Source organism: Strigops habroptila, chromosome 10 (genome assembly GCF_004027225.2).
Source record: "Strigops habroptila isolate Jane chromosome 10, bStrHab1.2.pri, whole genome shotgun sequence".
Taxonomy (NCBI): Eukaryota; Metazoa; Chordata; class Aves; order Psittaciformes; family Psittacidae; genus Strigops; species Strigops habroptila.
The window spans coordinates 20,388,836-20,414,525 of NC_046359.1; the positions used below are offsets into that span (position 1 = coordinate 20,388,836).

Here is a 25,690-nt window from a genome sequence, read left to right on the forward strand (position 1 = left end):
ATTTTCCACAAACTGGAAGAGGTGATGGATCAGTGTCATGAATTCTTTAAAATTTTCAAGTACTGTGGCATTGGTGCCAATTCTCAACTTACGTTAACAGTAGGAGTTCACTTTTTACTTGTTCGGACAGCAACAAAACAGAGAATGAGATAAGAAACTAGGTAAAAAATGCTAAGCAGACAGCAAGGAATGAGGCAAAGTGGACAGGAAAACCATGCAACCTTTGGAAATCCAAGCTCAAAAGAGCCTGCGGGCAGTGATTCTGGGGAAAAAACCACAGCCATCGGTTGCCCACCCTGGCAGCAGACCAGCATTCGCAGAGGAAGGAGACCCAAACAGCCCCGGAGCAAGGCCACCTGCAGCCCTCTGTCTTTCATCACTGTTTATTGTGCCGATACCAGAAGAAATACACATGGCAGCACACGTGAACACGTGCACCCTGCTCACCGAGGCCATGCTGCCTCTCCCATTTCCACAGGAACAATTCAGTACCTCCCCATAATTCCCTTGCAACCACTGCTGCCACACAATCTTTTTATGTGCTCGAGGCTTCAGTAAGCTCAAACATCGACACTATCACCAAGCCCTGCCAGTGGCACTGGCATTACACAGGAGGCGGCTAGACTGAATTTAGTGCTACACAGGGAATTGTTTTAAAGGAAGACATGTGTAGCTAACCAGTGAAGGTTTGAAACTTAATGGAAGACAAACTCTAAAATAGACACTCCCAAGCAACAGTAGTAAAGCAGACTCACAGTCTTTTTAGGCATTTTATCTCATCTCATTTGTATGTTACCCCATGATGTACTTTAATCAAATTTGGCAAGAAAATCTTCCAGCAAAATAACAGTTGAGCTGTATCTGCATGCCCCGCAGGAGTCACACAAAGACCGATGCTCTCACTAATGTATATAAATGACTGCCTGAAGGTTGCACAGATGCTCTGCTATGCATCTGCAGTGATGATGTGGTCATTTTGAAAAGCCCTTTCCCAATCTGTTACAGAATACCTGTTTCTAGTTTTCTAACTTGGGGAATAAGCTTCATCATCAAATGGCTTATTGATAATTGCCTCATGTTCAATCTGTTATGAATAAAATGCCTGATACTCCTGCCTCACTTTGAGGAACAGCTGCACATAAAGCAGTTGGAGAACTGACAGTAGCAGTTAGGTAGATGATAAACACGGCAATTTCATACACTTTAGAGCTTGCACTTTGGTTCTTCTACGCAAGTCATGTGGCTTTTAACAGCTGATAAATTTCCCCCTCCACCATGGCTCCAACCATACTGCCTATGAGCACTAATTACGGAGTAATCAATGTTAGCCCATACTCCTTGCTAAATGGTTTACAAAGAATGAATAATAAAAGCCTACTGCAAATGGAAACAGATTACCTTATTATCATAGATTCTGGGTCTGTATTCAAGTCCTTGCTATCAAAGATAGCAAGAATTAATCCACAATAAAATTTCTTTGCTCTAGTCAGATCAAAGAGAGAACTGGACATTTTCTGCTTATGCATACAAGGTTGAATGCAAGAGTCGAAGACAACCTTGATCTAGTGGCCAGATGACTAATGATCATAAACAATAAAAAGACAATATAAAAAATTTAAGGTCACTGGGGCAGGGAATTGTCGCACTTATCACTGCTATTTCAATGTTGTTCCTTTTGCATACAATGATTTACCATAATCCAGAAGCCAAAAACGTCACCTGACACACACAAAGCTGCAACAATATAGAAGAATGTTACAGCGAATCATAGTACTGACCATGTCCAGGCAAGTATTCAATACTTTGGATTTTAAAGAATCTTTTTGCTTAGTCTCAAAATCATAAAAGCTGTTAAAAATATACCAGAAGCATTAGAGAAAAACTTGGTAGTTTTACTGGAAGAAAAAGGAAAATTTTAAATTAAAAAGCTCTTTTAAAATACAGTACTCTTGGAAAATGCTAGAGATGTTCTATGGTGTATTGTGAAGATGGGAAATAGTATTTATTGTGGCAGAATTCAGCCTTATGACTGCACTTGCATTAGTGATTAAAAAAGCATCGGCTTTTTTAAAGTCTTCATTGTAACTCTCACAGTTTCATACACTCAGGAGTTTCTGAAAACAAAAATCTATCCAAAATGAACCTTTTTCAGAATATTTCATCATTTAGTTAATGATGAATAGGAGAACAAAAAAAAAAGTTATTGATGCTTTAATAATTATTGGGTCACTCAGCCTGGAACAGTCAAAATTTCATGAGTATAATCACTGCAAAGGAGGAAACAGTACAAAAGATAAAACAGCATTTCACTTGCTTCTGGTCATTTTGAAACTGCCCAGCTATACGTCCACTAAATTGTAATGTTGACTGTGATCTGCAAGTGCCAAATGCAGATGTCATGTTACAGCGACCAAGCACCTTACGACATGAGCAGGACTACTGAAAGTTAATAAAAAGGTCTAATCCCATATGCTGAATACCAGCTTTAACAGGATTTGACCAAGTAACAGGAGGAGCATCGCTGTGACAAGCACCCCAGCCCAGGGTGATGTGCTTTATCAACAGCTTGGCTGCCCCGGGGACACTGACTTGCCAGGAGAGCCTGAGCACTAGTAATCCCAGGGGTATTCATTGGCTTTGCTCAGTGGGGACAGTGGCTTGGACAGGCAGGGCTGACAGGAAGGATTCAGTCCCTTCCTCATGTTCTCTATCACTGCACTTGATAGGTGACAACTCTTGGGGGTTACTGATAGCAGTAACCTCCTTGTCCTGTGCCCTCAGGTCTGGAAGCCTGGGCCTCACTTGTCTTTGTGCTTGAAGAGCTACAAACCTTAATGCAAGGTCAAGAACAGATTTTTAAGCCTCTAAACCATACAAACTTGTTTGAAAGAGCAACAAGAAAGATTATGCCATGAATTTCACACCTCGTCAATTTTTCAAATGCTCTGCCACTCTTTATCTTAAATTGGAGGGGAGGGGAAGAAATAAAGTGTCTCTTCAAACAACCCTGGTAGATACAAATATGACTTCTACTGCTTCCTGCACTGCTCATTTCAATGCTCTGTGTTACCATGTCTGTCAATACCATTTAAGTCGCACTGGGTGTCAAAAAGCTGAAGGGAAGGCTCAGACCTGGCCCTCAGCCCACAGCAAGTCAGCACAAAAGGGACCGATGTGAACGGGCACCAGTTTGCACAGGGATCACAGCTCAGAGCTATGGGCATCTCCACAATGACGGGGACAGGCACGCAGAAACAGAAGAGTAACCACCATCCTGGTGCAGGAAAAATACCACCAGCCCTTCTGTGTCCACTCAATGAACAAGCAGAAACTGGTCTCAGGCAGAAGCACTGAACTCCACCAGTGTGGTTTTGAAAGGGTGCCCAGCTTTTTATTGTGCACACAATTCAGGCAACTCTCCCATCTGTCTGTCTGTGTACTCACACCCACCTCAGTATTTGCTGGCAAGGTCCTCCTCAGGGCCAGGATTCAGAAGTACTGCTCCCAGGTGAGAGAGGGATGGTCCGGCTGCCTTAACTATGAAACAGGTTGTCCTGACAGACTATTTTTATTCTGCAGAGGTTTGGCTTTGCTTTGATCATCTTTGATTATTTTTGTTTTGTTGATGTTTTTTTTTCCCTGTACAGTTTCCTTCAAACATATGTGTAGATTTGGATTTCACTGAAGCTGATGAAGAGACAACTGCAGGTGATAAAGCCCAAACTGTCAGGAAAATAAATGTTGATGACTATCTTGTAGAGGATAAGAATGATTTGCAACTAAACTGAGCTCTGAATGCAACTAAATTAAGTACCCAGCTGCTATATAAAACCTGTCTGATAATAATTATATTCTGGCTCCAAAAAGAACAGAAAATGATTACTTGAACATACATCCAGATGTGAAAGTGACTAAAGTTACTTTATGTCTTTGAGTATTTTTTAATATTCAATATTTTAATGTATACACATACCAGAATCTCTCTAATATTTACCATCCAACCATTCTTGGCTAGAAATACTTTATATACATAAAAGCTATAAAAACAATTTAAAAGGCAATCTGTTAAAGTTTCCATTAAAAATGGTGCACAATTCTTAGTTTTCCTGCATATTCACTCATCTAAACATAAGACCGACGAGATAACATTGGCTCAAAACACAAACACTAAACAAGATACATTATCATCACACTTGTAAATTTAGAGTGAATGGGTTCAATGAGTTATACTGTACAGAATAAAAGTTATGTGTTATTTTCTATTTTTGCCATAAGGATTGTTACTACAGTAATGTTCTAGTCATGGAAGTATTGTTTGTAAATATTAATTGCAGGCAGCTAAGGCCAATAGCCCCAAAATAAACTGGCAATCATTTTTTAAACCTTAAAAAAAAAAAAAAAAAAAAAAAAAAAATCAACAGATATGACTTCAATAGATATACCTGTTGCTTTAAACTTGATTTTTTTTTCCTCTGTTTACCAAAAATGCTTCAGTCATAGAGTATTTTTGTTCAAAAATAACACACCCGCTCATACATGAATATGTATGTTCTATTTCTTCTCAGAGATTTTTTGTCCTCTTTCTAGAGGCCATGTGGCAGCAGCCCAGCCAACCAATTAAAGATTTAAAATGGCATTTGGCAAACACATGACTTTTGGTTTTCATAAAACAGTGATAATAATAAGAACAAACACACTGACTATCAACTACAACCTTGAATGCAAAAATAAAGTCTCTGATAATCAATACCTAACTCGTTTTTTGGAAGCATTACCTGTGAACTTAAAATCACCTTGAAGCTTATAAATATCATGTAGGATTGTTTGTACTATCAAACCTATCCAATAAGGGCAAAGTGCATGGTGACCACTGGTGAATTAATTGTTCAATCAAGAATCAGCAAGTAAAAGGCATTAGCTGTGTTATGCTCCATTGCACACAGTTACATCTTTGATAACAGCCCCGTGGGAGTTTATGGATCCTACATGACCCCAGTCAAAACTCGATTGACTTCTTCCCTGCAAATTCTATTAGAATTGGTCCCTGCATCACTACCCACAATAATCAAGAGCAGAAAGCTTGATCTATGTATAAGCATTTCGTTTTAGTCTAACTCAACGGAATGTAAAATAGATGAGGTTGACATGGCTGTCAAAACAAACAAAAAAAAACGAAACAAAAAAAAAAAAAACAAAACAGTCAACTGCATCCCATTCTATACCACAAATAAAAAAAAAAAGAAAATAAAAAGAAGTTTTACATTTCATTTCAGGAATGTCTACACTTACGGAAAACAGAAAGGCAAGGTAACTCAAAGAGCCAAGAGATAAGCAGACTCAAAACATAAAAACATTTAATCTTCGCTAGTTGAAATGCACTTTGGAAACTATTTGAAGCCATGCAAAGATAATCAGATTTCAAACAGTAAAGTACTTTAAACACTTGAACTAGACACAAACCCAGAAGCTCTGGAAGCGTTAAGCAGCCAATGTAGTCCCAATCACATGAACAACGTACCTGCAATGCACAGGTTAGAAAAATTACAACACAACTGATACAAGTGAACTGACGATGAGAGCGGAGGCTTGCCGACTTCACAATCCTGACAGCAAAACCCCTCTGCTGGCTTGTTTTAAATGGATAAATCCTTCCAGTAAATGCATTAGCATTTACTAATTTATGATGTTAAATTCAAACATAATTGTAACCAGAGAGCAACCGAAGAGCAAGGTTATAGAAAAGTCCACCCAGTTCATTAAGCATCTTTACTGCCACCATCCTGACCACTAGAAGTCAGGATGAATCCCTCAAGCCGGCTTGCCTCACTGTAGCTTTATGAATTCAAAACTCATCTCTCTAAATCAAATCAATCTAAAACTTGGATTGAAGATAGCAAAAGTCAGATTCAGGTAAACACACACTGGTTGTCAGGAAGCCACATATTCACTGCCAGTTCTTCTTTAAGAAGAAATCTTACGGGTTTATAGCCAAAATTTGCAGTACCTATACGAACGTAAGCCCACCCATCTGAAAAATTCAACATTTAGCCTTCCCTCACTGCACAGATGCTTAACTGCAAAAAAAGATCTTAGAAATTCTGACCAGATCAGCTTGTTACTGTTCTTTGGCTACCTGCACAGAAAGTGCTTTTCTTGAAATACTTTATTGGACAACAACCTTCTCTTCCCCTGCTCTCTCTCACAATAAGCAACCTGCGCAGGCATTCGCAGCTCACCAACCCAAGCTACATGCACCATCATCACAGCAAAGCTGCAGCACACATGGTCAATTAGACAGTTGGCCAGCATGCTGTGCCACCCCGCTCAAAGTAAAGTACACGCATGCCTCCAGGCAAATTTCTCCACCTAATGCTTCATCTCAGCAATTTCAAATTGTGCATCCTAACAGCTCTGCAGGACACAGAGGGGCTTAGCACGCCCTGAGCCTGGCAGGATATGCCTTCACATGGTAGCGCTGTATTTCCTTCTGCAAACTTAATTAACAAAGCAGATGTATGTGTTCCAAAATGCAAGCCATATTCTAAGAAAAATACCTAGGGAAAAAACTCCTTACAAAATCTAAATAAAAGTATAAGGGCCCTAAAGTGAGGAAAAATTTAAGAATTTCAATTAAGAATTTCAATCAGTGTAAGGTACAGTTATTGAGATCAACTGAGAGTAAGATTAGAACAGAAAAACAAGAAAAAACTTGCATTTTTGGGCATCTTCAAATTGTTTTAAGTATCACGGACAGACCATTCTTAAAAAATACCTGCAATAGACATCTGCCATACATGGAAGACAAACGAACAAAACATCAACTTGGATTTTATTTCAAGTCTGCCTCACAGAGAATATTTATGTGGGCTTATTAATTGCACTTATAAAATAAACTGTTACCAAGCCTGTGGCACACAAAATATTTAATACATATACAAAATTTACTTTGACCAAAACAAAAAAAAAAGTCTCCTAAAAATAAGCTAAGACCATATGACAGGAAAAACCACCCAGTGTCTACGTATGACACTGTCATTACATCATTACATTACACATGTCATTACAATCTTTAAAATAATATAGAAATATTTTAGACTGCCTATGAATCTTGGAACTATATGCAATTACTTCGGAGACCTTAACACAATGATGGTAGCAGCTGTGGGATGCCTAGAATGAGTCTGTCGAAATTTCTCTCTTATAGTCACTACTCTATTTTAAATACTCTAAAGATTGGTTACAAGTTTAAACCTGCCTTTTAAGGAAAAAAATCCTGCTTCAGTGTAAAAACTCTAGATATTTCACATCAATTGGAAAGTTAATCATTATGTGCTCAAAGATAGTTTTTTAAATGAAAGAAATTAAAGGAATAATCAATCTGAATAAATTTATTGCCCAGCACCAATTACCCAGGATTAATGCACTTAGAATTATCTTTTTTCCTACTATTATAAGTACAGCCTTGAAAATGTCTCCATTTGTAGTAACAGACGGCTTTTCATCACAAACCACAAACAGTCTCAAGTCTGGTTTTTCATGCAGAGCTATATTTGAAATAACAGATGCATAGCTAAAGAAATTCCAATCTCTGGATAGCAAAGTTTGCTCTTGCAAACTAAAACCATCCTTTCTAATGCAAAAAATACCTCATGGGCTTCCAAACCTCATCAGCCATCACTCAGTGGTACGAGGGCTACAGATACCCAAGCAGTGCTAACACCATAAAGGCTGCATCATTGTGTGAATACCTGACAAACGGCTTGGGAGTTGAGTGATGAAAAGCCCACAATTTAACAATTAGAAGTGAGCCTCCTATCAGCACCAAAAGATTAACTTCAACTTTAAAAGAAATGCTGTTCTTAGCATAGTACACAATTTTGGTCAGTCTACACTATTTGAAATTTAAGCTTTATTCTACCAAAGCTACTTCACCCTTTGTCTTCTGCTCCTCCTGGAACCAAACCAATCCAGTTTCTGAGTCCAAGATGCACACCTAATGTAATACTAATAGGCCTTAAGCTTATTTCTACCAGTTATTCTTCTCTTCAGTTTCCAAAAATGCTAAATTTTGAGCAAACTTTAAAATGCACACATATTTGTATGCATTTAAAAGTTATTGTTAATGCTCAGGCACAGACTTCTAACAAATATATAACTCAAATTTATAAGCTAACAAACATGAACCTGATCTTTATCTTTTATTGTGTTTGCTACATAAACACGATACAAAAGAGTAATTGGAAATCATAGCCCAGCTATTTGTCACCACTCTGCAGGCACACAGTGAACAGTGTGGCCCCATCATTGAACCCTTACCAAAACAATACCCTGCTGGTTTCTTGTAAGGAAGCCCAGGGACACAAGAACAAAAAAGGAGGTCACTCCTCACATGATTTTGAAGAAATCAGAATTGTCTCCTCTAGTGGAAAAGTGCCCACGGTTCAGACCAGTAAAATCACCACGTGACGGGCTATGAATGCAGGCGAATTGCAGCTATACACATGTCTGGGAGGGCTCCATGTAATCTTTGAATAAATTTACATATAATCTCAATTATTTGGATTGTTCTATAGGAGATGATAACCACAGCAGCATCCTGAATAATAATTCTACTAGGTTTAAAATGACACATATGAACTACCACCAAAAAATAATACAAAAAAAATACCACAAAAATTCATAACTGACTCTAGGGGAAAAAAGGATCCATGCAACATCAGCTACAGGTAAGGATTTGCAAATTAAACACAAATTAACAAACAGGACAGTTTGCATAACATAAAACCCAGATCCAACATCTAACTGAAGTAAACTCCAAAGTTTATACCCTAATTAATAAACAAAGCAGGGTTTGCCTTGTTTCTTCTTTAGTATTAGCTACACATACAGTTTATGGCTAAAATGGAAAACCTTTGGACTTATAACCACACTGCAACTGATAGGAGCAGGAGATGAATGAGCCGAACAAAGCCATCAATCTTGCTTTCGGGCTACCAGCTGCTGCTGTTGGGCTGCAGAGCCACAGCCATGATCCATACCCTGGTTCTTTAGTTCTAGTTGGTTACAGCCTAAACAACAAAAAAGGTCTTCTTAGATCTCCCCGCAACCATTCCCTTTGTGTCATTCCTGCATTAATCTACTGCAATGTATTTTTTCACAGCATTATTCCTGAAGGCCAGCCAAAACTTCCTGTTATTTCAGGATACTGCAGTCAGGCTGCTGAGGGGAATGGGTACTGGTATGCACAATCTACCTTCACTACATCGACTGCCCTGGTTCCCAAACATTTCTGGATGCAATTACAGGCAAGTGGAAATCAGTGCAGTGAGGCAAAACAGATCCAATGTTCACACTGTTCTGAAAGACAAGCACCAGAATTAGTCTTCCCCTGTCAGTTGCCCAATCTTGAAATAACACAGCACACGAGAATGGCACACAACTGAAGTGTACACTGCAGTCCTGTAACTTCCAATTAAGACATGAGTGAGGTAGGGAGGGGAGGTTTGTGCATCTTAAGGCACACCTTTAAAGAACACAAGAAGCAGAAGGATGCATAGTATAGCAGGAGGTCAGTAATATATTCTGCCTTTCGTGGTTTGGTTTAGTTTGGTTGGTTTTTTTTAAACAGAATATGATCAGAGGTGCCACTAGGCAGCATGTTAGGAGGGACATTCAGACAGCTCCACATGGGGTAGTGTCCCACTGCTTACTAAAATCAGTCCATTCTCCTGGTAATCAGAAAACAAGCTCGCCTGCCCTCTGCGGAGGCAAATGGCGACATCAGTACCCATCACATGGTGTCCTTAGCTTTCAGTTCTTGAGCTCTCCCTTCTGCAGACACCTCTGGCTCACAAAAAATCATTTCCTCAAGAAGCCAGACACATTCCCTTTTAAAAATATATCTCATTTTGTTTACAAACAAGATTGTTTTTGCGTTATTTTCATCTAGTTTCTCCTACACTTACAGAATGCAGTAACAGCTGAGGAGTACTCTTCCCCCTTGTAACTTACTACACATGTCCCTCACCCAAATTGTTACTGGGTTTTTTGTCATTTGTTTTTTCAGCAGAATAGGATGTTTCTTCTTACCACAGAACAGCTGAAGAATACGTGATGTCAAGCCACCTCTTGTTTCATGATGCAAACTAGCTCGAGGAAAATGTTGCTGCAGGACGGAAAATGGCCCTGAATTGCAAAACTCAACCCAAGTAAAAGCTCTGTCCTTCTCTGTAGCATACTAGCAATTTTTTTTTTTTTTTTTTCATCTGGTATGTAAGACAACCATGAAGAAAGAACATCTTTAACTAGATATGACACTGAATTGACTCTGGCAGAAGTTAAGACAGAACTTTCGTAAAGTTCAACTCCCTTAAAATTCATACACATATGAAAGATAGCTGACAGCAGAAAGAAAAACAGCTGGCAAAGTCTTTTTGTAATCAAATAAATCTTTCCTCCTGCAAGTGTGTCACGTGACCAGATAACTGTTCTACTACACTCTGTATACTTTAAATTAATTCTGAGCCAACAAACCCATTTCACAGAAAATTCTATGATCGCAGAAATGATCACATAGAGACGGATGATGTAAAACATACTCAGTCATTCATAGCAACTGCAGCTGATATATATAGGTTTTGTGCCCAGCCTGTTACAGCTGAACATGGAAGGCAGCTATACCACGTAATATTTTCTTCATAAAATCCACAATTTAGATTATTTTTTTCCAGGTCACAGGTACAGCTATTATTCATTCCATATAATAACAGCATATGTACATTTTCTATTCTATATCATACATTCAAATGGAGTTCTGTGGTGTTGTGGTTTTTTTAAGCAGAATGTGCACAGCTTTTTCAGAGCCTGACTCAACCTTCATGTTCTCAGTTCTTCACAGTCATTTTGTTTCTCATTAGCAATTTCATTTCTTGGCTGACAGAGTAACATCAAATGCATTAAGCATCAATAGCCAGACCAAGCAAGTAATTACTTTAGACACGTACAGAGCTCTAGATCACAGCTAGTGTCTACAAAAGCAGTTTTAAACACTCCAGCACTATAAATAAAAGACTGGTTCCTGATTTAAGACCTCTAAAACTGAGCCTCTTTTAGCTTCATAGTGGCCCATATTCATTGTTCACACTAAGCTAGATAATTTCCAATAAAACAGATCTATCATTTGAAGATAACTTTGGATTTCAGTGTGGAATATGCTTCCTCATCTGCCAGGAAGATAACCACAAGCACTGAGGGTGTGCATACATCTGGGGGAGAACCTGCAGATTAAAGCCAATGAGTGTCTGAACACAAGATCAGACACTGATCTCTTGCTGCTCATTTGGTAGCTGACCTCTTCTCCAAGGTAACAAGGGATAGAACAAGAGGAAACAGCCTCAAACTGCACCAGGGGAGGTTTACTGGATATTAGGAAAAATCTCTTCACCAAAAGGTTTCTCAGGCATTAGAACAGGCTGCGCAGGGAAGCAGTGGAATCACCATCCCTGGAAACATTCAAAAACTGTGTAGATGAGGCCCTTAGCAACGTGGTTTAGTGGTGGACTTGGCAGTCCTGGGGTAACAGTTGGACTTGATGATCTTGAACGTCTTTTCCAACCTAGCTGATTCTATGATTCTACAAGGAACCAACCCCAGCTCACACAGTCAACGTGACTGGACTCCCGCCCTTGTGGTTTGAAATTCCTGCTCTTTTCCCAGCTGGGTTGGGTGTTTTTGCGTAATCTTGCAGTCCTAATCTCCAGAAAAAGTCAGCCACCCAGTGTCATAGGTTGGGATCGATCATGAGGAAGGAACAAAGAGATTCAAATACAACTGCATCAACATTAAAAACTATAACTTATCAAAACCTCCACTTGCTGTTAGAAAAAAAAAAAGGGGGGGAGGAGGGAGGTCTGAAGCTATAAACAGACAACCTCTTCTGTTATGAAAACATCTTAGTATTTGGCTATTTAATATACAAACAGAGAAACAATCTAATGTCTTTTGATATCAAGAGTGATCCACATCTTGCATCACAACGTTATACAGAATAGTTCACAAGAGCAGGAAAAAAAACAAGCAGACCTTCCTTGAATATGCATTATATTTGTCAGGTTTTAAAATTAAACCTTGATTTTCTAAGCATCAAAATCCAAATCCATAGGCCAAGTTTTAGCCCGAAGTAACTTCAGGAAATGAGTTGTTTAATAATCCTATGGTCCCAAAAAGTGCTGCAGGCTTACTGTGTCAAGTCTTCTGCAAATAACTGAGGAAAAATTTGAGAGGGAAAAGCAAAAAGTTAAAGGAGTTAAATAAAAATGTAGTACCAAAATATATGAAGATCTAAAGATTTATTCTGCTTGTGCCAGGCATGTGAAATGCACATTTCACCAGTGCTGTAACAGATGTTCTGAGTTCTCATGTACTCTAGAAGTATAATTTGCTAATTCACCGCAGCATTTTATGGAAATGAAATAGCAAGAGTAAGCATTCATTTCCTGAAACTTGAGTTCAAATCCTGATTAGGTCACAAATGAAGTGAAACAGCTTAATCCTACATGATGATGCATCTCCTGCGCCTTATATTCAATTTCTGTTCACTTTAACCGGAGTGGATACACCTCCACACCTCCTAAGGTCAGACCTTGCGTTCACATGGAGGGAAAGAAAAGAGAGCTACAAACCTAGCACTCACTGAGAAATCTGTTTGCAACTGCAAAAACATCTCCAAAAGAGATGATAACTTCAAATTTCAGATTAGCTGAAGCATGTGGAAGGCATCGATCAAAATTACTGATGTAGAGCACCAGCTCCTATTCTCTTGGAAAGAGATACACAACTGCACTTTGGTTGCCTAGAAAAGAAGGCCAAACCATCATCAAGCTGTAGTTAATTTTACTTTGGTGGTTTTCACTTGCTTTTCTTGCTGTTGGTCATTTTGCAAGTGGGTAGATAAGACTTCATTTGATATTTTGCCTTTTCTAAAATAATTAAAAAAAAAAAAACCCACCACCAAACAAATTATCTATCTGCTAATGGGACAGGTCCCTTTACTATATGCAAATTAATCATATCCAATACGTGGTAACAACATACTGATGTTTGTGGAAAGCTTTTCTCTTCTCAAACACAGTCCATCTGCAGTCTACATTTCTGATGTGATTAAAAACACTCCGATAACTCAAAACCACAAATGTGAGTACCATACGTAAATATTCAGTCTTCCCCACACAAAAAGAAAAGGATGATTTCCCAATTGCTAATTCCTACAGATTAGACTCATGTACACTTCTAAACCAGAAGTTAAGCAAACCTGAACCTGGTGGCTTCCATGTAAAACAGCAGTAAAATGAGAACTACTTAAGAGTGTTTTGGATCAACTTGCTATTCATAACCTTTAAAGTTAGTTTCTAATTCATTATGCATGTTTACAACATGTTGTTACATCCTACCTAAATACTGTTTCTGTGTTTGGCATTGATCTTTTCAGTGAGCATCCTTATAGTGAAACTGAGCATGCAATTAAAAAACCTGAGCACACTACTAAGTCTTTTTAGTCCTATTAACTTTTTCAGCATTAAGTATTTCATGCAAGTTTAGGGGAAAAGACAAATGCAACTAAAAATGTTGCTTAAGGCGAAAAAAAAAAAAAAGGCAAACAGAATAGTGTTTATGTCTGACATAGAAAAGTAATTCTTTTCCTGGATAGTTCTTGCGTTAAGCTAATTCTAGAAACAAACCAAAGTGCTAATTCCAGAAAAAAGCCAAAGTTGTTCTAAGTCAGGCTTTCTTCAGACGTATTTTTTAAGTCTCCAGACTTAAAAAAAAAAAAGTCTTAGAAAAAAGCTTTTACATATCCAGACTTAAAAAAAAAAAAAAAAACAACAACAAAACCAAACACAATAAGTATGCAATGACGCCCTTTATTAAGGCTTCTCCTTTTTTTTTTCTTTTACATTTCGACTTTATTTCCAGTTATAAAAACATTTTCTCCCCATTCTTTTTATTGTTCTGATTTCAGTCACATTACGTTTTTGTTGACTATATTCTCAGGTTTAAAAACAAAAAACCAAACAAACAACAACAAAAAACCCCACAAACCAACCTCTCCTCACATATAAAACATGTAAGTGTTGGAAAACAATCATATAGAAAAGCAAATCTTGAAATAAAAGCATGACTCCTCACGCCAGCATGTGAATCGGCACACGCTAACGTATTTCATGTGGTGAAATTTCTTTTGCGTTTTTGGAAATTACTAATTCTAGGAGACATACGAGTTAAAAAAAAAGTAAAACCTTCTTCTCTCTCTATTAGAAATTCTGATAGGAGATAATTGCAGCAGTGGGTCTGCAGAGATTTCATTGTTCCCAATTGTGAACTCATATCCCCAGCAGCAGTAAACAAGACATAAACACGTCAAGGACAGACTTCACTTCATAGGTACAAGCTTGCAAAAAACTAGAGGTCATTTATTTCCTCCAGTCAGAACAAATACTAAGGACTCATAAGAAGAAAAAGCTAAAACACCTGTTCTACTAAAAGCTACTAAAAGTTTGTGGCAAAATTGGAAGCATTTCAAACCTGAGAAAAATTTCTAACCTCACCTGCTTGCAGCATGGGGCAGGATGGCAGGGGAGGAGGAGGTTTCTGTTGCAGGGAGCTGGGGGAAAGCACAGCCCAGAATGACATTACTAAAACTACAATCACTGATTAAACATTGTCTTAAGGCAAAAATTCTACACAATCAGCTTACACATGCCTTACGGTTTGGAGCGAAGTTATTATCTGCGATAAACTGATAACCATTTATTAACGTCTGAGCATAAGAGACAACTGGCAAGCTACTTCATGCCTCGAAGAATTTACAGCAAAAGGGAGAGAGGTAAACATGCAGTGCAGGTGAATGTATCTGGAAAATAAAATGAATATTTAAAAATATTGTTACCTTCCAGCTATAAAATAGATCGACATTGAGATGTCCCAACAAAGGCAGTTTTTAAAACTGATACTGAACGCTTATGTGCTGTTGAGCAGAAAAGTAAGCATAATCTTTCCATTAATAACAAACAGCTATTAATAAAGTACTCTTTAGTATAAATTAATTCTATAATTAATGCCTGTATGAACATATGAGAATAAGTACCAAATACGTGCTTTACGAGCAGTCGTAACTAGAAGGGTCATAAAACAGTACATGCACAGATAGTTACAGCTTATACGACTCCAGGGAGCGAGGTTAAAAAGAAGATATGAAAATCAAAAATTAGTAAGTCTACACTACGACTACTGTTGTTCTGAGCAGATGTATTCCAAAAGTCACAACTCCCAAGGCAAACTCTAAGGACAAGGATTTTGGGTCCACAGTTCTTTCTGAAGCACTTGGGAGTTCTGCAAATTATTTCATCTGCCTCAAAGCAGATTAATAAGGGAAGGAATGCTGATGAAGTGACCAGAGCCCTACACCAGCTCCACCACACAGAAAGCCAAACACCACTGTAGTCTGTGCACACGAAACACCAACACTGCTGAGAGGTACCTGTTCAAAGGCAGAACGTGTCCTTTAATAATTCAATTCCTCCTGAGACTCAGGAACATGGTAAAAGGCTAGAAACAACTTTGAAACAGGATATTGAGAGTTGTAGGTAATATCCATGTACACTGGAACAGGCAATGATACCTATGTGCTCTTCCACCACCAGGCAGCGTAACCACACCAATGCCACCTTGCAAACAGTCACAGGCTCCCCAGCTCCAAGTCTAGCATTGGTGCTTCTGCCCCACAGCTCTCATGGCCAAATACAAACACACAACTTTCTACCGCCCAGCCAAAATGCAGTTCCCTCCATGTCCATTTGCGTAAAAGTTCTTAGAGAGCTTTTCCATTAAGAAATCCTGTTCATTTAACGCTTTTCTCCTCTCCTTAAGATGCTTCTCAACTTCAGGAAATTAAAATCTTGTACAGAAATTACAAATCTCTTCCCAGACCTGTATTTTCTACTTCTCCCTCATTCTTTTCAGCACCTCCATGAGTCACACAGAGGGGCCATAGCCTTGTAACTTTCAAGGGAAAATAAGGACTGTAGGTCTCACCTTTCAAAATCTGAGATTTTTTTTACACATACATGCAAAAATCAGAAAGCATGTCTCATAACCCTTTATACCGTGTATATGTTGTTACATTAGCTTCCATCTGCTAAATCCTCTCTTTGATTTGGTACGCGAATTGTATCACAGTATCATCCACGGCAGACCAGTACTTTAAAAACCTGAGATGTTCTTCTTTTACAATCAGCTTTTACCAGAAATATTAAATATCTCTTCTGCTTAGAGCAGCTCTCTAGGTTATGTGTCCTGAGCCCACCTCAGGTAAACAATTTTTCACACTGATGTTTTCTTCAGTCTCTTGCAATTCAGATTCCACTGGCCCATTTTCCATTCTTCTATGGTAATAATTAAGCTGCTTTTTTAACACACAAACACCTTTTTCTTGGCCTAAGGACAAGCAAGTTTCACCGCGTTTGAAGCTGGAAGGAAGCATTGTATGGTCTAGCATCATAATATTCTGATCTGGCAAACTGCATGGTCATAAAAAAAGGATTCTCCAGTCAGCACACTTCTCAGCAGAAAGGTGAGTCCAGTAAAACAACCCCACCCCAATTTCCACAAGTCCTGAGAAGGGTATGATTGTTTTGCATACAGTGCTCAACATGTCCACACTCCTTACAGTTTCATTAAAAATCTAATTTAAGTAGTTTTGACTTACCAGAACACACAAGGCACTAACCACATAAAATAGAATAATTCAATCAAAACGACTGCCAAAGCAGCAAAGGCTATTTTAAGTTGCAGCAAAACCCACATATGAGTATGTCTAATAAAATACAAGGTATCTATTAGAAGTGTTAAGATTAACTTATTTCAGTAACTGGATTGCTAACCAAGAATCTTTATAACTCTCCTCCTATTGTTATGCCTGACCTCTCACTCTTAGTGCTCCTCAACATAATTCATCTACCGTCTCAGCCACAGAACGGGACATTCTTAAAGTAAGAGATATTATTCTGTGCTTATTTTGGGGGGGGGAACCACAAAACAAAACACCCAAAAAACCCCAAAAAAACCCACACCAAAACAACCAACCATATTACTGTCCTTACAAAAAAATAACATAATTCTGTAATAGATTTTAGTAAAGATAAAATACATTTCATTGGTATGTCTGTTTTACATCTGATGCCATATATATCTTGCGTGGATTACTGCATAGCTTCTCTTTGTCCTGGGGCAAAAACTTCAGATAAATCTATCATCACATGTTGAGTTTCACAGAGTATTTTAAGAAATTGTTTTCACAGCTATTCCATCTGTTGTACTGCAATACAACTAATAAGACAGTTTTAATATGACAAGTGGATAAAATATGTAAATAACTGAGGAGCCAGTCTCATTTGCTGAAACATAGACACTTATGAACCTAAATCTCTGAAGTGGTTTTCTGTGCCACTTCAAATTTTCTTTTTAATAGTCTAGTTTTGCTTCTTCAGAAATCTGGACTAAGATACTTTCAACAGCTCAAGGGCTTGGAGTCAATGCATCATACAAATCAACATAAGCTACACACAGTAAAGACCGACATCAATACTCACACAATACTCAGAATATCTGAATCCAAAGATTGATCAAAAAACACCTTAGTTTTTTTCAGAGGAAATCAAACTGCAGAGCACTTGCACAAACCTTTCTCAACCCATACAATATTCAGTAAAGATTCCCAGCACAATCATCTGCAAAGTAGTACTTGAATTTACTCCTTACACATGGACAAGTTGCATAGAAATGGAAGAGGTAAAATTTGTGACATATACATGGCAAGTGTTCTTCAGTACTTCATGGTAGAATAGGGGGAGAGAAATTGCCTTCAAAGAGGAAAGATTCGTCTCTGAAGGAGACGAAAGCTCTATTTCTGTGATGGAAAATAGCAGCCAGGCCACAGCAAGACAAAGAGCTATAGTTTTTCTAATCAGTGAAAAAGCAGTACTACAAACCCAAACAAACCAAACAGGACAGCACTTCAGCTTGAACCCTTATTTAAGAGAAGCTTCCTTCAAGCTTTTCTTGACAAATAAATAAAACCAAGTTTCTGGCCTTTGAGAAGCATGAAATACACTGAACCAAGATTTTACATAGGAAACATACATATTTCATGCTCAATATATCCTGAGACGAATCTTTTCTCTTTGAAGGCAATTTCTCTCCCCCTATTCTACCATGATCCTTCCCACTACCAAGAATGCCACCACCACAAAAATCGCCTTTTTAGGTCACAAGTACAGTCCCTTAGCAGTTGAATGAGCCATTTGAATTAAAGTGTAATAATGAGCCATATTCATTTAAATTGTAAGGAAGGGCTTATAGTTGATGAGTGGTTTTACCCCTTCTTCTTTCTCAATTATGATCTTTTGTTCTGCACTTCTACATCACAACTACTCCTAATCACAGCCTTCTAACAAGTCCTCAACACGCTGGCTTTTTTCCTTTGAATGCAGAAACCTGATCCTGCAGGCAGCACACAAACCCTACATGAATGTTTGGGCAAGCCCTTCCCAGTGAAGGGGCACTACTCCACTACACCAGGTTGCTCAAAGCCCCATCCAACCTGGCCTTAAACAATTCCAGGGGTGGGGCATCCACAACTTCTTTAGCCAACCTGTTCAGGGTCTCAACACCCACAAGGTAAAGAATCACTTTGCAACGTCTAATCTAAATCTACCCTTTTTCAGCTCCCCTAACTGCTCTTTTCAAGATTGCATTTTTAGCTACAACAGACTAAAAGCTAGCTACTAGCAGAAGGCATAACCCTGATTGTCTGACCTTGACAGCCCTTCAACGGCGACTTCAGCTCCTTTCTCACCCCAGCAATAATTTGATTCAAGGGCACTTGAAGATTTTTATATATTGGTAAAGTATGGGGTTTTGCCAGTTTATTTCTCTGCACTAGTATATCATACATCAGATAAGCAGCAAACCTGCCAAATGAGAAGCAGAAGGAACATGCAGGAAGGAGAGCAAGGACTCAGAGGGGCAGTAAGAATACCTGCCCTTTCAGCAGCTCCTAGCCAGCACATCAGTTAGGTTGTCATGCAGATCCTTACCCCACTTCAAACATGAATAAGTGAGGTTGAGAGGCATGCTAAAAATTGTATAAGGCTCACCTATATAATTTTGAATAATTCAAAACAGCTCTTGTAACTGGTTCTGAAGAAGACTAGATTCTTCAAGGGAAAACAGCATCATCCCATACACGATACAGCCAAAACACATAGTGCCTTTTGAGTACAGCCACAATGGAAGCAACCACTAACAATTAATGAATTCCAATGTCTATTGATAAGATATAATTAATAGTTCTTAAAGAATTTAAACAATAAATTCCGTAACACTGTGTAAAACTTTCAGCAACTTGCACAAGATTAAGAACTTTCTTGGGAGATATCTGAAACTAATTGTGCCATTACATATTATATTAGCTAGAAGTTACCCATATTTTAATCACTTATGTTTTCCCTCATAGCACTGATTTTAATTTTGTGCTTACACAATTACAATTCACCCTAAGAAAATGCATACTAGAGATAATCCAATTCACAAACTTATTTTCATGGCTTTATCATTTACCACAAGCAAAGAATATTCATGCGGAACATTCATGCAGAACATATTAATATTTTAAAGCATTAATATTATGGACTGCACAATGCAGAAAAGAAATATAATATCAGGTGTGGACTGCAGATATAGTAAAGCCTAAATTCAGAAGAATTTACAAGATAACTACAACTGACATTGTCAGTCACAGCTTGACAATATTGATCTAATACCTTTCAAGCTACAGAGCAGTAGAAGTATGAAAAATGTGAACACAAAATCACAACACGGTGAGACCTTAGAGACTTTTGAAGCATGGCTAAACTTAAATTTTCATTTTCCATAAATGACAGAACAGCAATAAACACTTGACCTGGGAGAATCTATTTTTAACAATTCCTCTCCCATTTCTATTTCTTCTGTTTTTAACAGGGGCAATGCCAAATTGGCAGCAGAAGGCATTAGCAGCAGCCATGAGACCACGCAGCCGTGAGACCGCAAGGCAGGGGAGGAAGGGAAGGAGGAGATGGGGAAGGACCCACACCTTGCCTAAAGCAAACCCAGAGCATGCAAGGCAGTAACAAGGCATGGAGCAAGGACCAAAATACTGTGCAATGGAAAGGAGAGAGAAGGTTTACAGCAAAAAGAACCTGAATTACATTACAAAACGAAGAGAAAGAAACAGTCAAGGAAAACACCTACCAAGGCACAGCAACACAGGAAACTCCTGACCAACCTAGAGGGTGCTGTGAGGAAAGCAAACCAGATCAATGGGCAGGCCAGGACAACTTATTATGAATGCTATCCTCAATGCCGGTGCTTCCTCCTTCCCCACCTTCAACCTGACTCTGAGCAAAAGGAAAGGGAGATGGACTCTAATTTCTGCTACAGGCTTTATTCCTCCAGATAAGAATGTTCAGGGCCTTCACTTGAGGAGATACTGCAGCAAAGCAGAGTTAATAGACTATCCTCTTCACTCTCTCTTGCAGATTTCCCTGGCAGCATAGGACAGCAGCATGGAAGCCACTTCACCTATGACTCCAGCTGGCACAAGGACAGAAAAAAGCATTTCTACCCCGCTCTTTGTAAGGTTGCTTCAACCTTCACTATCACAGTAAAATGATGTGTGGGAGGGAGAGTATCTTCTTAGGAAAATGCTCCTTTTTCCAAAGTATTAGTCATTCAGGTGCAGAAGCATTTCTGGTGGTGATGGGGGTGTGTAATTTCTCAGGTCTTGGGGAACATTCTCACACATCTACGTGGAACATGAAATTGTTACACTTCGTACAGTTCATTCTCACATACGGTTTTTTCTTTTTACACACTTTGTCCTTACCTCACACAAAACCTGTTCTTTATAGTCACACTGTCTCCAATGTCATATGGACCAACTTTATTTATGTGGAAAGTCTTGAGAATTATTTTTTTATATAAAAGTCTAAAGAATTTTAAAAACCTTGTTATTCTAGTCTATTAACAATTATGGAAATAGTCTACCAAAATGGAAATACAGTCTACCAAAAAACAAACAAACAAATAAAAAGCAAGCACTTTTTATATAAACAAACTATAAAATGGTCATATTTTGTATCTAAAAATAATAACTATAATCCTTCTCAATCTTCATTTGATGAGAACCGATGGAAAGTTAACCATCAAAGAATGTATCATCAGATACTAGTTTTCCACATTTCCATATTAGTGTAGAACAAAATGGCTTTAAGCCCACAGAGGGTAGATTTAGATTAGACATTAGGAAGAAATTCTTTACTGTGAGGTTGGTGAAGCACTGGAACAGGCTGCCCAGAGCAGCTGTGGCTGCCCCATCCCTGGCAGTGTTCAAGGCCAGGTTGGACGGGGCTTTGAGCAACCTGGTCTAGTGGAAGGTGTCCCTGCCCACGGCAAGGTGGTTGGAACTAGAGGATCTTTAAGGCCCCTTCCAACCCAAACCATTCTATGAAAATACACGTATACCAGGAACACCTAGAGCAACAAAACAGTATGTTTTCAAGAAGCTAGCATAAAGCTATGTCTGTATTAATCAGCAACAGAAGTATTTTTCAGGGATAAGTGAGGAGACAGTGTGGATTTTATAGCCTCATGCATTACTGGAAGTCTCATGTATGTTACACATCTATCCACACAAAGAAAGAGCATCTCTTAGCTCGCACCACCTAATCACCCAGCACAGCTGGAAGCAGCTGAACTCAGGCGCTGTGCTAGGAGAGACTCTTTGGCCCTTAAGGAAGCATCTTAGGTTTGTTGGTGAATAATCGCACCTTCATGGAGAAATCCCTATTGCTACAGAGCCAAAATAATGAGCTCCTCTCCTCTCTTGACCTCCCAATTGCAGAGTGAAAGAGGCACACTTGGAGGGTTGAGAGCTAGCTGTGGTCAAGCAGAGCTGGACGAGCCCAAGCCAGGGTCACAGTGCTATGAAAGACCACGCAATCACAACCACCCCCTTCGTTACTTGCTTTCTGAATCCGTGCTTCTCTCTACTCAAAATATTCCACACCCTGGTTTGAACTTACTGGCATTTTTGTACCTTCAGAATACCATAAACCTAGATACTCCATACTTTAACAATGATATGCCAACCTTCATGACTATGATAATAAATTATTGTTAGTATTAATAACAGTAATATAAGCCAGCTAATTTAAGCATCTATGCTTAAGATAGAGTACTGAACACACAGTCCTGAATGTAAAGGTGTGTCCATTTCGCTATTTTTAAGCCAGGTGAGGTAGAGCAAAGATCATACGCTTTCTGGCCTGTGTTTAGCACTGTGTAATTGCCCGGCTATCTACCAAATTCTTGGTTATACATCCCATATGGCACTAGTGTCTGCTGCCATGGCTAGCTTTCCAGAAGTGCTAACTTAGATGTTTTTCCTCTCTCTAGATATGTTTACAAAATTTGCAGTCATAGAAAAACACATTCATAGTTCCTGTTATCCCATTACCCAAGTCTGAACCTCTGACCATACCCAAACAAATAACACTTATGTCTTCTATTTCATAGTATGTATATAAATGTTGTACATTACTTACTCTCAAATATTTACTTTTCTAAAGCGTCTCTCTTCTTTAAAGGCATTTGGAAATATGCTAGTGCTGCCTCTTTTTCCTACTTTCTCTGTGACGCAGACTCTATAAAGTTTGTTTGCTTGTTCCCAAGCATCAATCAGGACTTAAGTTTTCTTGCAGCGAATTCTTGTAAATACAACCCATCACACAAATGTTCTGTGAAAATCAAACAAACACCAACGGTGTGACTGACTTTCACCCTCATTTTGACTCCCATTCTATAGCAGATCGGGTACCCTGTTGCAGAGAACATGCAACACAATGTCACATGTTCTCTTAAGACACTGCTTCCGTAGAAACAAACACTGTCCACAAATACTTTTCTTCTTTATCAAAATTTCTATTTCAAAGCAAATCTTTACTATGTATCCTACCTCAGGACAAGTTTGGGTTTTTTTTAATTGCTAATGGAATATAATTCAAAACAGCTATGGTATTGGTATTGTATCAAACCAATTACAGCAGAGTATTTTAGCCCAGTCTTCCATTAAAAAAATCATATTAATATATTCTTTAGAAAATACAGGATTACATATATATATTACATGTATCTAAACTCTTCAGTATTCAAAAACTGCAGTAATATTCACTTCAATTGAGATAAGACTAAGCAGAACTACTGCACTAGCTGAGCTTTCGTCTCTGAATCAGAGCAGCAAACTCTGCCCCCAGCAGCCATCCTTACCCTGCTTGGGTACCTCAGACCCTCACTGTAAGGACTCATCCAAGATCACAGGGTAAGGCTGCACTTTAGCAAGCCTGTGAACCCAAATCCTGGTGATACCATGCTGCCTCTAACCAGGCAGTCCAGAAATGAGATACTCTGAACATCATTATGCATCTTCTAGCTCACCCAGACAAAAGCTGCATCCAACAACACTGAGAGACAAAAGTAAGTATAAAATTACACTTCACAGTGTAAAGCCTCAAGCATTCATGTTATATAGAAGACTGTTAAAACGCTAGATCAGTGTCAAGCAACAAGACCTTTTTTTCTGTGTTCCTGTACTGCCATCTAAAGATCAGAGTAAAAAACAGGAACAGTAGTAGACAACGTGACTTTTATCTGTAGTCCTGGAAATGAGAATTAATGGTTTTGCTGATGCCTGGCTTTGAACAAAGATCACATTGTGTATTAAATGAAAACCAGATTCCTGATTCCTCATCCTACTTCAGCAGTACTTCACCATTTTTCTAATTTCCATACATAAAAAAAAGTGACCTATGTACGGCTATATGTATCATTTGCTAATTTAACAAAGTCCATTGAGTAAGAAGCCACTGCCTTTAATTCGCTGAGTAAAAGTCAGCTTGCACAGTCTTCATCTGTAAACTGTCTAGCCACAGTACATCTTGCAGTGGAAGCTATATCAGTGGAAAACTATTTTTAACTTCCTTACGTAACTTTATTTAACATCTATCACTATTTAGAAAAAAAGGCAGACTTGCACACTGGCATAACCTTTCATGATGTATCAGTTGGTAACACCACTATTTCTCCCAGCAAACATCGCTGTGGTTACACTCCTACATCCACGCACTTCAGATTCATTTGTATTCCACGTGTTGCACATAGGCTGCCTTGTGAAGCCTGCAGCACCTCACACCTTTAAGAAGTTACAGGCAGTTACCACCCTGAAGGACTCTGATGTCACAAGCAACACTTCAGATGTATTACCTAAAAATCCTTTTTGGTTTTGTTTTTGGTTAGTTTGGGTTTTGGGTTTTTTGTTTTGGTTTGTTTTTTTTTTTGGGGGGGGGGGAAGGAAGGTGGTGTGTGGGTTTTGTTGGGTTTTTGTTTCAGGTGTTTTGTATGCTGAGGTTATGTGCAAGTGTGATCTGCAATACACTGTCAGGCTTCTCTCTGGGAAAATGAGGCTCACGTTACCATCTCTTTAAACAGAAGCTGAGATGCCCTGTAAGGACATCAACCAAAAAAAAAAAAAAAAAAAAAAAGTTTTAATGAACATCAAATACTTTCAGAAAGAATAAATAAAAGCAAAGGCTAGCCGTATCGAATTGTCTCTGCTCTTTGGGTCTTAGCAATTATACATGGTTTTCGATTACCTACCAATACGTTTCAGGTATTAATATACGGACCTCCTACAAACAGGTCTATCATAATCTGTCTTGATGGAAAATTGGTATAACCGGGGTTTGGTTCACAGTTTAAACACACACCCCGGTACTGCTCCGGGTGCCTCACTGCCCACTCGCCAGACCCGGGCCAAGCACCCCCGCGCTCACCCCGCGCATGCCTCCTTGCACCGCGTGAACTCGCGCCGCCAACAGGACGCCGCATCCGCCCGCGCTCATTCTCACGCGGTGCCGTGTCTAACGGCTGTCCTGGCGCCTCCCCGATGGCCGCCCCCGGGGCACCGTCACGCTCGACGGTCACACGGACGGCTTCCTTGCGGGGCTACGGCGGACGAGAACGTCACCCCCACCACCACCGGCGGTTCCCAGCCGGGCGGCTACCGCACAGCGCTCACTGCGGCTCCTCAGCCCACGCCCGCCGCCGGCCAGCTCCAGCCTTCGCCCCACCCTGAAGCGACAAGGCCACGGCCGCGTTCTGCCGCTCCCGGTCCCGCCGTGCTGAGGAAGGGCTCCGAGGGGAGGCTGGCACCTCCAGCCACCGCCAGCCCTACGAGAAAGCGTCGCCGAGCCGCCTCCAGCCCTCCCGACTCCGTCCACCCGCCCGCAGCGGCCAGCCAGCCCCGGAAACCTCCGCCCAACTTCCCCCGCCCGGGGAGAACTCCCCGCTGGAAAACTCTGTAAAAACTGTCCCGGCTGAAGAGCGCGGCAGGGAGCGGCACGCCGCGCTGCTCTGCCCCGGCAGCACCCACCACCCCTCACCGCCACGCGTTGCAAGTCCACCCCCCGGCCCGCTACGACCCCAGGCGGGCGCCGCGGCGCTGCCCCGCCTCAGCGGAAGAGGCGGTGCTGGCCGGGCG

At 39.7% G+C, this 25,690-nt stretch overlaps 1 protein-coding gene across 5 annotated transcripts in view; it reads right to left on the bottom strand.

The window, feature by feature from the left end:
- The window catches only part of SMYD3 (SET and MYND domain containing 3), a 393,064-nt gene that overhangs the window by 367,110 nt on the left and 264 nt on the right, over positions 1-25,690 (bottom strand). Inside the window, exon 1 of one of the 5 annotated variants that reach the window (XM_032920194.1) lies at positions 24,984-25,049. The exons of 3 other annotated variants lie outside the window; for them this stretch is intronic. The gene's annotated coding sequence lies outside the window, so the exon portion shown is untranslated. Of the gene's footprint in view, positions 1-14,603; positions 14,959-24,983; positions 25,050-25,690 lie in introns of those variants that run through there. One more of the 5 variants, XM_032920193.1, reaches the window with a different exon arrangement.